This window comes from Microcebus murinus, chromosome 16 (assembly GCF_040939455.1).
Source record: "Microcebus murinus isolate Inina chromosome 16, M.murinus_Inina_mat1.0, whole genome shotgun sequence".
Classification (NCBI taxonomy): Eukaryota; Metazoa; Chordata; class Mammalia; order Primates; family Cheirogaleidae; genus Microcebus; species Microcebus murinus.
Window position 1 is genome coordinate 60205054 of NC_134119.1, and position 11353 is coordinate 60216406.

Sequence of the window (11353 nt, forward strand, 5' to 3'; positions counted from 1 at the left end):
AAGACCTTGTATTTGTTGTGGGGTAATTCTTTCTCAGGAAGGTTACTTTCTGTGAATAATATTCTCCTACTTAACTCTGTTCCCAACAGTATCCTTTTATATACCTTAGCCTTAATAGCCCTGCCTTTTGGGTCTCTGAAGTTGGCCCCAAACATGCCCCATACATCACCCCATACATACGAAGCTTTCTGCCCTTTGCTTGAAAATGTCTCTTTCTTCTCTTCAGTTTAGTGATCTTTACAGGTTCTGACAAAGGTATGAATTTTTCTTCAGAAGGGACCTCAAGTTCATCATACCATGAGGTTTCAAAAGAAAAAGTAAGTGATTTGTCTTTATCTGACAAGGTCAGGTTTTCATTTAACATGTGCTCCACGTGAGTAAGCAGGCACTGGATATCTGTAGCTTGAATGCCCAGCAGCTGATCAAGAGAGACTTCCCCAATAAATTCCTGCCTACAAAAGTCAAGGGAAAAGAAGAACAATACTGAGCTCTAGTGATAGAAGAAAATTCAAGAAAATAAAAATAAAAAGAAGTGACAATGGAAGAGGGCAAGGATGAAGTAGTAATTTAGAACAGAATAAGCTGAAGTAAAATATAGATAAAGAAGGAGGAATGAGGGACAGCAAGGAATGGAGGACAGGCATACCTCATTTTACTGTGCTTTGCTTTATTGAGCTTTGGATACTGCATTTTTTACAAATTGAAGGTTGTAGCAACTCTGCATAGAGCAATTCTATCGGCATAATTTTTCCAATAGCATGTGCTCACTTTCTGTCTCTGTGTCGCATTTTGGTAATTCTCTCAATATTTCAGATTCTTTCATTATCATTTTATCAGTTATAATGATATGTGATATTTGATGTTACTATTGTAATTATTTTGAGGTGCCACCAACTGCACCCATATAAGATGACAAAATAAATGTGTGTATTCTCACTGCTCCACCAACTGGCCATCCCCCCATCTCTCTCCCTCTCCTTAGGCCTCCCTATTCTCTGAGATATAACAATATTATGTTTAGGCCAGTTAACAGCTCTACAGTGGTCTCTAAGTGTTCAAGTGAAAGGAAAAAGTGAACATCTCTTACTTTAAGTCAAAAGCTAGAAATGATTAAATTTAGGGGGGTGAGGGGAGTCATGTCCAAAACTGACACAGGCTAAAAGCTAGGCCTCTTGTGCTAAACAGTTAGCCAAGTTGTGAATGCAAAGGAAACATTAGTGAAGAAAATTAAAAGTGCTACTCCAGTGAAAACATGATGATAAGAAAGCAAAACAGCCTTATTGTTGATATGGAGAAACTTTTAGTTGCCTGGATAGATCAAACCAGCCACAACATTCCCTTAAGCCAAAAGGCTAATCCAGAGCAAGGTCCTAACGCTCAATTCTATGAAGGCTGAGAGAGTGTGGAAGCTGCAGAAGAAAAGCTAGGAGAGGGTGGTTCATGAGGGTTAAGGAAAGAGCCAGCTCCATAACATAAAAGTACGAGGTGAAGCAGCAAGTGCTGATAGAGAAGCTACAACAAGTGATCCAAAAGATCTAGGTAAGACAATTGATGACAGTGGCTACAAAAACAACGGATTCTCTTTTTTGTTGTTGAGAGAGGGCATCACTCTGTCACCAAGGCTAGAGTGCAGTGACATGATCCTGGCTCACTGAATCCTCCAAATCCTGGGCTCAAGTGATTCTCTTGCCTCAGCTTCCCAAGTATCTAGGACTACAGGCATGCACCACATGCCCAGCTAATTTTTTACTTTTTGTAGAGACAGAGTCTCACTATGTTGCTTAGGTTGGTCTCAAACTCTTTTCCTCAAGCAGTCCTCCAACCTTGGCCTCCCAAAGTGCTGGGATTACAGGTATGAGCCACTGTAATGTGTCCAGCCTAGAAAACAGATTTTCAGTGGGGATGAAACCACCTTCTATTGGAAGAAGATGCCATCTAGGATTTTCATAGCTAGACATGGTAAATCAACAGCTGGCTTCAAAGCTTCAAAGGACAGGCTGACTCTCTTATTAGGGACTAATACAGCTAGTGACTTTAAGTTGAAGCCAGTGCTCACTTACCATTCTGAAAATCCTAGGCACCTTAAGAATAAGGACTAAATCTACTCTGCATGTGCTCTGTAAACGGAACAACAAAGCCTGAATGACAGCACATCTGTTTACAGTATGATTTACTGAACATTTTAAGACTGCCTATTGCACAGAGAAAAAGATTCCTTTCAAAATATCACTGCTCATTGACAGTGCATCTGGTCGCTCAAGATTTTGGATAGAGATGTAAAAGGATATTAATGTTGTCATGCCTGCTAACACCACATCCATTCTGCAGCCCATGGATCAAGGTGTGATCTCAACTTTCAAGTCTTACTGCTTTAAAAATATAGTATGGGTATAGTTTCCACAGATAGTGATTCTTCTGATGGATCTGGGCAAAGAAAATGAAAACCTTCTGGAAAGGATTCACCATTCTAGATACCATTAAGAACATTCATGATTCATGGGAGGAGGTCAGAATACAACATTAACAGAAGTTTGGAAGGAGCCAATTCCAACCTTCACCTATGAATTTGAGGGAATTCAGTGGAGGAAGTAATTGCACATGTAGTAGAAAGAGCACGAGAACCAGAAGTGGAACCTGAGGATGTGACTGAATTGCTACAATCTCATGATCAAAATTGAATGGATGAACAGTTGCTTTTTATGGATGAGCAAAGAAAGTGGTTTCCTGAGATGGAATCTACTCCTGGTGAAGATGCTTTGAACATTGTTGAAATGACAACAAAGGGTTTGGAATATCACATAAACTTAGTTGATAAAGCAGAGGCAGAGTTTGAGAGGATTGACTCCAATTTTAAAGAAGTTTTACTGTGCAATGCTATCAAACAGCATTGCATGCTACAGAGAAATCTGTCATGACAGGAAGAGTCAATTGATGTGGCAAACTTCATTGTTTTTTTATTTTAACAAATTAATATAGCCATCCCAACCTCCAGTAACCACCTTTATCAGTCAGCGGCTATCAACATCGAGGCAAGACCCTCCACTAGCAAAAAGATTAGAACTGGCTGAACTCTGAGAGGATCATTAGCACTTTTTAGCAATAAAGTAGTTTTAATTAAGGTAGGTGCATTGTTTTTTTAGACATAATGCTATTGCACACTTAATAGACTAAGTATAAAGTAAATATAACATTTGCACTGGAAAACCAAAAATTTCATGACTTTACTGAAATATTTGATTTATTATGATGTTCTGGAAACAACCATACAATGTCTCCAAAGTATGCCTGTAGTCGGGGTGACACAGGATGCTTCTTTGATTAGTGGATTTGTGAACTTGTGTCTTGAGGAATCTTAAGGAAGTGAGGATATGATGGAAAGATAAGCTCCTCAGTAGTCAGAAGAAAGGGGTAGGTGCTGGGGGAAAGAGCAAATAGAAACAAAGAACAAAGGGCAAGAAAAAGAATTTTTAAAAGGTTGTGGAAAAGGGGAAGAAGCAATCAGATTCTGGAGCCTAGGATATAGAAGGAACCAGAAAAGGGGAAGTTCACCATCCAACTTACTGCATTTTCTGGAGAATATCCTGTTTCTTCAGCAGGTGTGTCAACATGGTCTTGGTTTGGATGCCTGTGACTCTTACCATAAGGTATAAGACCTTAGCCCGCACATCCTTATCACTGTCCATCAATCCCTCAGCCAGCGGAATAGCAAAATGATGGCTCATGAAGCCTAGCCTGTCCAGCATCTCCCAGGCTAGCTCACGGATATACGGATTGGAATGGGTTCTATCGTCCAGGAGGCGACTGGCAGTCTCAGAGTGCAACCTTGGAGGTATTTCGTAAGAGGCAAAAATTTGTGCCAGGATACTAAAATATCTCTTGTATTCCTCTACAGAGCAGTAAATTGTGAGGTTGAGGATGGTCTCTATTACATAATCTATAAGCCCTTCACTAAATTTTCTTCTCATCCTATTTTGGTCTGTCATGCTTTCAATAACATCAAAGGAAGTTCTTTTCCACGGCTTGAATTTATTCTTCCGTCTACTCACTGAGATTTTTTCTTTCACTAGAGTCAGAGAGGGTCTTAAGAGTTCAGTCATGCCCCAGTCCTTATCTCGGTAGGGTAAATACAAATCACACTTTAGGAAGATTGGGGTACCATTGGGCCAAAGGCGGGCACGGATCACTGAGTTGGGGATGTAGCCATCAGGAGCCAAGGGCCATTGTTGCCCTTTACCAAAGAAACCCTGTAATATACGGTAGGCATTTAACCCATCCCAGCCAGGCAGCCTTAACTGCGCAGGAACGATGTATGGGGGACGATCGTGCTTAGAGTCAAGAGTAGACAAATCCTCCAAAACCTTATCCTTCAAAAACTGCAATTTGGTTCTCTCTTGAGTTACAGGGAACATGTGTCTCTCTTCCTCTACAACATGGGGCACAGTATTATCAAACGCGATGACCCGTTTGTTAACAAGGGTCTCTAGCCCCGCTAATTCTTGCAGCCCTTGTCCAACGTAGACAAATTTGGGTACAAATACTATTTCAAACATAAAGAAGAAACTGGGCAGGAAGGGTTTAGGAACTTCTTGTATGTCATCTATATTGTTTAGTTCACGTAGGTGAATCAGCTCAACTGGAGGGAGCAATTCTAAGCAGGACACCATGTAGATACTCTGGTTGAAAGTCAACAGTAGGTCACCCCGATTATTGGCAAAGCAGAGTGGCCCAAAATGCAATGCTGAGTCCAACTCAGTTACAAGTCTGCCATGGAAGTTCCAGATCCGTACTGAGCCATCAACACCCCCTGTGACAAAAAGTTTCAGGGAAAGGCAGACATCAAATGATGCAATGGCACACTCATGCAGGCGTTTTGTCTCTCTAGATAAAGAGCTTCGTTTTGATTCTGAAGATGTCAGAAAATCTTTATAGTGCCAGAGACGCCAGCAGTCGTTCTCAGTGATGGCACTTATGGAATCTGGCAAGAGTATCACATGTTTTAGAGGGCAGCCACAGAGAATTCTGCCGAGAGGTTGTAGGACTACCTTGTTCCCTTGAAGCACAGCCTCTGTCAGGTATACAATGTTATCCATGCCATAGGAACAGAGCAAGGAGTTTTCCTGGGGACCTTCCAGGGTAGACAATGCCAGTACTGCCCCAGAGTGAACAGTCTTCTCTATTCGGGCACAACTATAGTGGGAGAGGATTCTCACAATGCCACTATCATGCCCACAGAACATCAATCCTTCTAGGCCTATACGCAAATGGGAATTTGCATACGCCAGGCATCTTACTGTATCTGTAGGGTTTGCTGAAGTGCACACAAGATACTTGGCTGTGCAAGGAGAACGTGTTGCATCAAACACCAGCACCTCTGAACTGCCTGTTGCCACAAAGAGCTCTTCTCTGACTGAATCATAGGCCCAAGCCACAGCCTTATCCGTGATAATTAGAGGCCAGGTGATAACCAGGAGGTCCCCAGTCACTGGAGACAGGAAGCGCAATAAACCATCCTCAGTGGCACACAGGATTCGAGTCCAATTATGGCCACAGTAGACCCGTTGGACCTGCTGGGGAGTAGAACCACAGACATGGAAGAGGCTATAAAAGTAGGGCAGGTGGTGCAGTGAGAAGGTAAAGGCAGTCTGGCAGAAAAAAGTGGTGCTATCTATAAACTGCAGTTTCTGCAGATCCTCATCAATATACAGTTCTCGCAGCAAGTTCCCAGAAGTGAGATTCCACTCCTTCACTAGACCCTCACTGCCTGCTGTTAATAAGGTGTGGATATCTGGCCGGCTGTGGATGCATATCACAGATGAGGAATGAGCCTGGAAGCTGTGCAGGAAGTTACCTTGATCTAAACCCCAAGCATGGATCTCTCCAGCCCTGTTGCCAGCATAGAAGCTGCCCTGATACACACAAGTAAAGGAGCAAGTGATGTAAGAGCCACTGGCTATGGGAGTGAACTTCTTTACTTCTTTCAGCTGGCCTTGACCCTGGTGGGTGAAGACCCTTACCGTACTCTCACACAGAACCAGCAGGGAGTCCTGTGGGCCATTCAGGGAAAAGCCCTGTACAAGCTCATGACCAGCCATAGGCACTGTTTGAGCCACCTGGAGGCCCCTGCCATTTGGTAAGATAAACCAGGTAACAACAGCCCCCAAGGTACCAGATAGCAGCATGTCTGCTTTTGAGTCATAGCAGAGGCAGCTGATGGAGAAACGACAGGGCACTATACCCAGAGATGTGAATGCTTGATGGTGATCTCCAAAGAGCCGCAGACGCATGTCACCACAGTAAGCAATTAACATGCGGTAGGACCCTGTGTGGACCATAGCTTCAATGGGTGGCACTTGATTTAACAGGTGAAACTTCATCTTCTCCATCATTACTTTCATCTTTTTATCTTTTTTCTGTATCCAAAGTACTCCCTAGAAGAAGATGAGATGAAACCCTGATCATAGAGGTAGAGCATCTTTCAAAAGTATGGGGGTGGTAGGGTAAGGCTGAATATTTAAATCCCTGTTCCCTCTTATGGGACTAAGGAAAGACTGGGCAGCTTGATTTTAGGAGTTTCCTAATACAGCAATCCCCCTTTATCACATGGTTTTGCTTTCTGTGGTTTCAGTTACCCACATGGTCAACCGCAGTACAAAAATATTAAATGGAAAATTCCAGAAATAAACAATTCGTAAGTTTTAAATTGCATGCCATTCTGAGTAGCATGATCAAATCTCACACAGTCCGATTCTGTCCTGCCCAGGACTTGAATCATCCCTTTGTCCATCTGTTAGTCACTTAAGCCATCTCAGTTATCAGTTTATCACAGTATCTGTGCTTATGTTCCAGTGACCCTTATTTTACTCAGTGGCCCCAAAGCACAAGACTAGTGATGCTGGCAATTTACATATGCCAAAAAGAAGCCATAAAGTGCTTCCTTTAAGTGAAAAGTGGAAAACTCTCAACTTAGGTAAAGAAAAAACTGTATTCTGAGGTTTAGATCTATAGTAAGAACAGTTTTTCTGTCCATGAAATTGTGAAGAAGGAAAAAGACATTTGTACTAGTTTTGCTATCATACCTCAAACTGCAAAAGTTATGGCCACAGTGCATGATAAGTGCTTAGTGGAGATGGAAAAAACATTAAATTTGTGGGTGGGAAGACATGAACAGAAACACTTTCTGACTGATGACAATCAAGTTTGGTACTATCTGCAGTTTCAGGCATCCACTGTGTGTCTTGAAACATATCCCCCGTGGCTATGGGAGACTAGGAGTTGGGCCCTTTTCTTGGCCTTCAGCTTACTTTGTGGGGAAAATGAATTCTGTGGGTCTGATAACTAGAGGTGAAAAAGGATCACTGCATTCAGGCCAAATTAGGATTTGGAGATGGACTAAAATGATCTAATACAGAGTCATCCCTATCATTGTAAAATGCGGACATTTAGGTATGATGCATTGAAATTGGATTAAGAAAGGGGGAGGGAATGAAGTATCTTTACCTGTATTTGTGTTTCATATGGTTCCACCCAGTTTAAGGAGATGAAATAGTTGACACTGATGGAGTAAAAGCAAATAAAAGGCTTGTTCTGGGGATGGTGAGAGTCCTCATATAGATTCTCAGGCCAGTCACTCAGTACAACCACATGATTCTTTGGTTCTGCATCAGTCTGAGAAAGAAGAGGGACCCGAGCTAAGACACCTGAGTCCCATTCATACATTCATTTAGTAAATATTTATGGAGAGATGAGTGGACATTTTTTTAGCTAATTAATATTCATTCACCCTACTACTGGAAAGTATTATTTGGGGAGTCATCCCTCTCCACCCTCAGTTTGCAACAGAATATATCCTCATTCACCGAAATATGTTTTAGGCTTTCTCAACCAAGTTTCCATAAGAAAAGTTAGCCCTAATGTCCTAAAATATCCATTCTACATAATGAATTAATTTCTTAGTCATCTAGAATGCTACTAGTCATGTAAAATTGAAAGAAATGAGAAAATAGCCCCTCGAATCGCTTTCTATGTTCCAGGTTCAGATGAGGAACTACAGTTGAGAAAGGCTGATAGGCTCTGTGAAAAACACTGACGCTACAATGCTGAGCAAAACAGACATGACCTTGGCCCTTAAGAAGATGTGAGTCCAGTGGAAAAAAACAGACATTAAACAAATAACTAACTGAATATACAAAACAAATAAGTACTTAGAAAGAAAGGAATACAATTCTGTATGAGTATTAACAGAGGAATGCAACCTTGGCAAATATCTATACCTGTCACAGTTGGAACAACTCTTCAAAGTTCCTGCCTACATCCAAAGGACCACTTCTGTTACACACGCAAGATATACTGCCTATGAGAAATAGATAATTCATAGACGTAATAGAATGCCTACCCGTGTGTGACAGCTAGACCCTGTGGCAGGCACTTCCATCGCTATTCTTATGTGTATCCAAGGTAAATGTGTGCTATTCACACATTTACACAGAGAGTTAGCTGTGTGTCAGCTCTAACATTCTATATTCTTCCCATGTGTGTGTTTGTGTATCTATTAAGGGAGATAAATACCTTTTGAAATGTTTCACAGTAGAACATTTACAATACACACAACATGACATAGCATATGTCTGTATTGTATGTACATGAGCTCCTCGTACTGATCAGCTAAAACTAAGACTCATGAAGGTTACTTCTGGGGTCCACCTTCTCACCAGATACTTGTGCCTGCCTCCTGAACAATACTCTATGAATCTAGCTCTCCAAGTTTATCTGCATGAGAATTTGTACTCTGACCACCTAAGTTGGAAAGTATTATAAAACACTAAATTAAACTGAAGTATGAAAACTTGTTGACTTATAATGTCCATCATGCCTGCTTCCTGCATACAAAAAGGATTTGGGACTATTATGAAGCCAATATCTGCAATTCAGAATCTCTCTTCTTATTTCTGTATTTCTTATTTTCAGATCTCAAGAGCTGAGATCCAATACCCACTGTCACTGCTGATTCAGTGGCAGCAACAGAGTTCAGAAAAAGGCCCCTGGTGTCTGAGTTCCCAATTCCCCATCCCTCTTAATTGAATCAAAAAGCTAATTTATATATCCATTATTTCATTAATCACTATTCCCTTTCTCCTTTCTAGTCATCATATACAAGCAATTTATTCACTCATTCAACAATATCAATGGTCTTCTAAAGAAGACTCTAAAAGCCTAAGAATGTCTTAAACTCACATAATGTATCTGTGCCTGATATTACTGCCGCCTGCTCTATATCAATCCTTCTCCTTCCTCATCCTCCTCCTCCCATCCCAATAAAACTCTGATTTTGTTTAGGGTGATCATGGACCTAGAAATTATGGTACTCCAAGGCTGGCACAGCCCTGAGGCTCTCTGACCTTCCCTGTTCTATCTACTTGCAATTTGAAGCTGACACCAGAAGTGCCACAATTATCTTGCAACCTTAAGGTAATAGGCTAACATACTAAGAATGGTGGAAAAGTAAAAGAATGTGGGTCTTTGACAACATGTAAGACCTACTTGTTTAATCCATATAAGTCCATTTTCTGTTACTTGCAGCAGAAAGTGTTCTAATGGTACCTAATGCATCTTAATCTGGCAGGGGAAATTGGTAATATGGAAGGGCCCTTCCAAAGGTGCTTACATCTTGCTCCTGCCACAGATGGCCTTGGCAGGGACACATATTCAGTCCAAGCCCACCCCATGCATAGTGCATAGCTTTCATATGCATCACCTTTTTGTCCTTCAGGATCTTTTTTATAAGGACTTTCAAGTCTTCCCACTCAGGAATAAATCTAGGCGAAGACGATTTCCTAGTGATATTCCAGCACTTTATAGACATCTTGGATTGTAGAACCTGCGGAAGGTAAAAGTGACTTAATCACAACATCCAATGTTAGATTGAAAACTAAGAGAATTGAGAAAGAGGGAAGAGCAACAGGACAAGTTAGAGAAGGGCCAGGAGCAGAAGTACTCCTTTTTCTTTTGTTTTCTTCTTTTCTCTGCCTCTGTCACCCAGGCTGGAGTGCAGTGGTGGCGCAGAATCTCTGTAGAATCACCTGTAGTCCCAGCTACTCAGGAGGCTGAGGCAGGAGAATCACTTGAGTCCAGGCGTTGGAGGTTGCAGTGAGCTATGATGACGCCACTGCACTCTAGCTTGAGCAACAGAGTGAGAACCTGTCTCAGAGAAAAACAAACAAAAGAAAAAGATAAAGGTCAAGGAAAGATTATTTTAACTTCAGATTTTTTTATTAAGTTGAACAGACATAAGATTACTCTATAAAGATGCTATAAAAATTCCTAAATGCTTACTCTGAATTTCTGTACTTATCTAGTTGAGGACCAGGGCAAAAAGCTCCTGGCTGGTGCCAGTGTGTTATGGAGGACCTCCTCTGGGATTCCTATCCCTCGCTGAACAATTCTAAGCATTTCTCTTCCACCTAGCAAGAGTCACTACCTCAAGTAGACTTCTACCATTAAGTAAAGTTTAAATTCTCCAAAATCCTCCGTATAACTGACTCTCAAGGACATGCATGGGAAGACCAAATGATTGGTCCCTGCAATGGAGGATGTTTTTAATGAGAAAATTAAAGATGTTTAAATATCAAGAAGCAGCAGCCTTACTAAGGGTCCAATTTTTAATCAGTGAAATTTTTCTTAGTGAAAGTACGGGAAAGAGAGAATGAGCTGCTACAGCAAGCTAATGTGAAGAGAAATAAGAGTTAGATCCCACAATCTCAGAGACTCCCTAAACTTTCCTCTGGTAATTTAAGACTAGAAGCTCTAACAGGGAAAATAGGGATTGCCTGACATTTCTGCCTAAATCCTGGACTAAGACTCCATTCCATCAAGTTTACAATGAGAGTCACTGTTCCACTTTCACCCCTCTTGCTCTCAGGAAGAAATGCCCCTTTATTTTTTCCTACTAAAGGATTTAGAAAAATATGAAATAATGAAATTCAAAAGGCTTTATGGCCAGGCGCAGTGGCTCATGCCTGTAATCCTAGCACTCTGGGAGGCCAAGGTGGGCAGATTGCTCGAGGTCAAGAGTTTGAAACCAGCCTGAGCAAGGGCAAGACCCCGTCTCTACTATAAATAGAAAGAAATTAATTGGCTAACTAATATATACAGAAAAAATTAGCTGAGCATGGTGGCACATGCCTGTAGTCCCAGCTACTCGGGAGGCTGAGGCAGCAGGATCGCTTGAGCCCAGGAGTTTGAGGTTGCTGTGAGCTAGGCTGCCGCCATGGCACTCACTCTAGCCTGGGCAACAAAGTGAGAGTCTGTCTCAAAAAAAAAAAAAAAAAAAAAAGGCTTTATACTAAAAATGCAATAT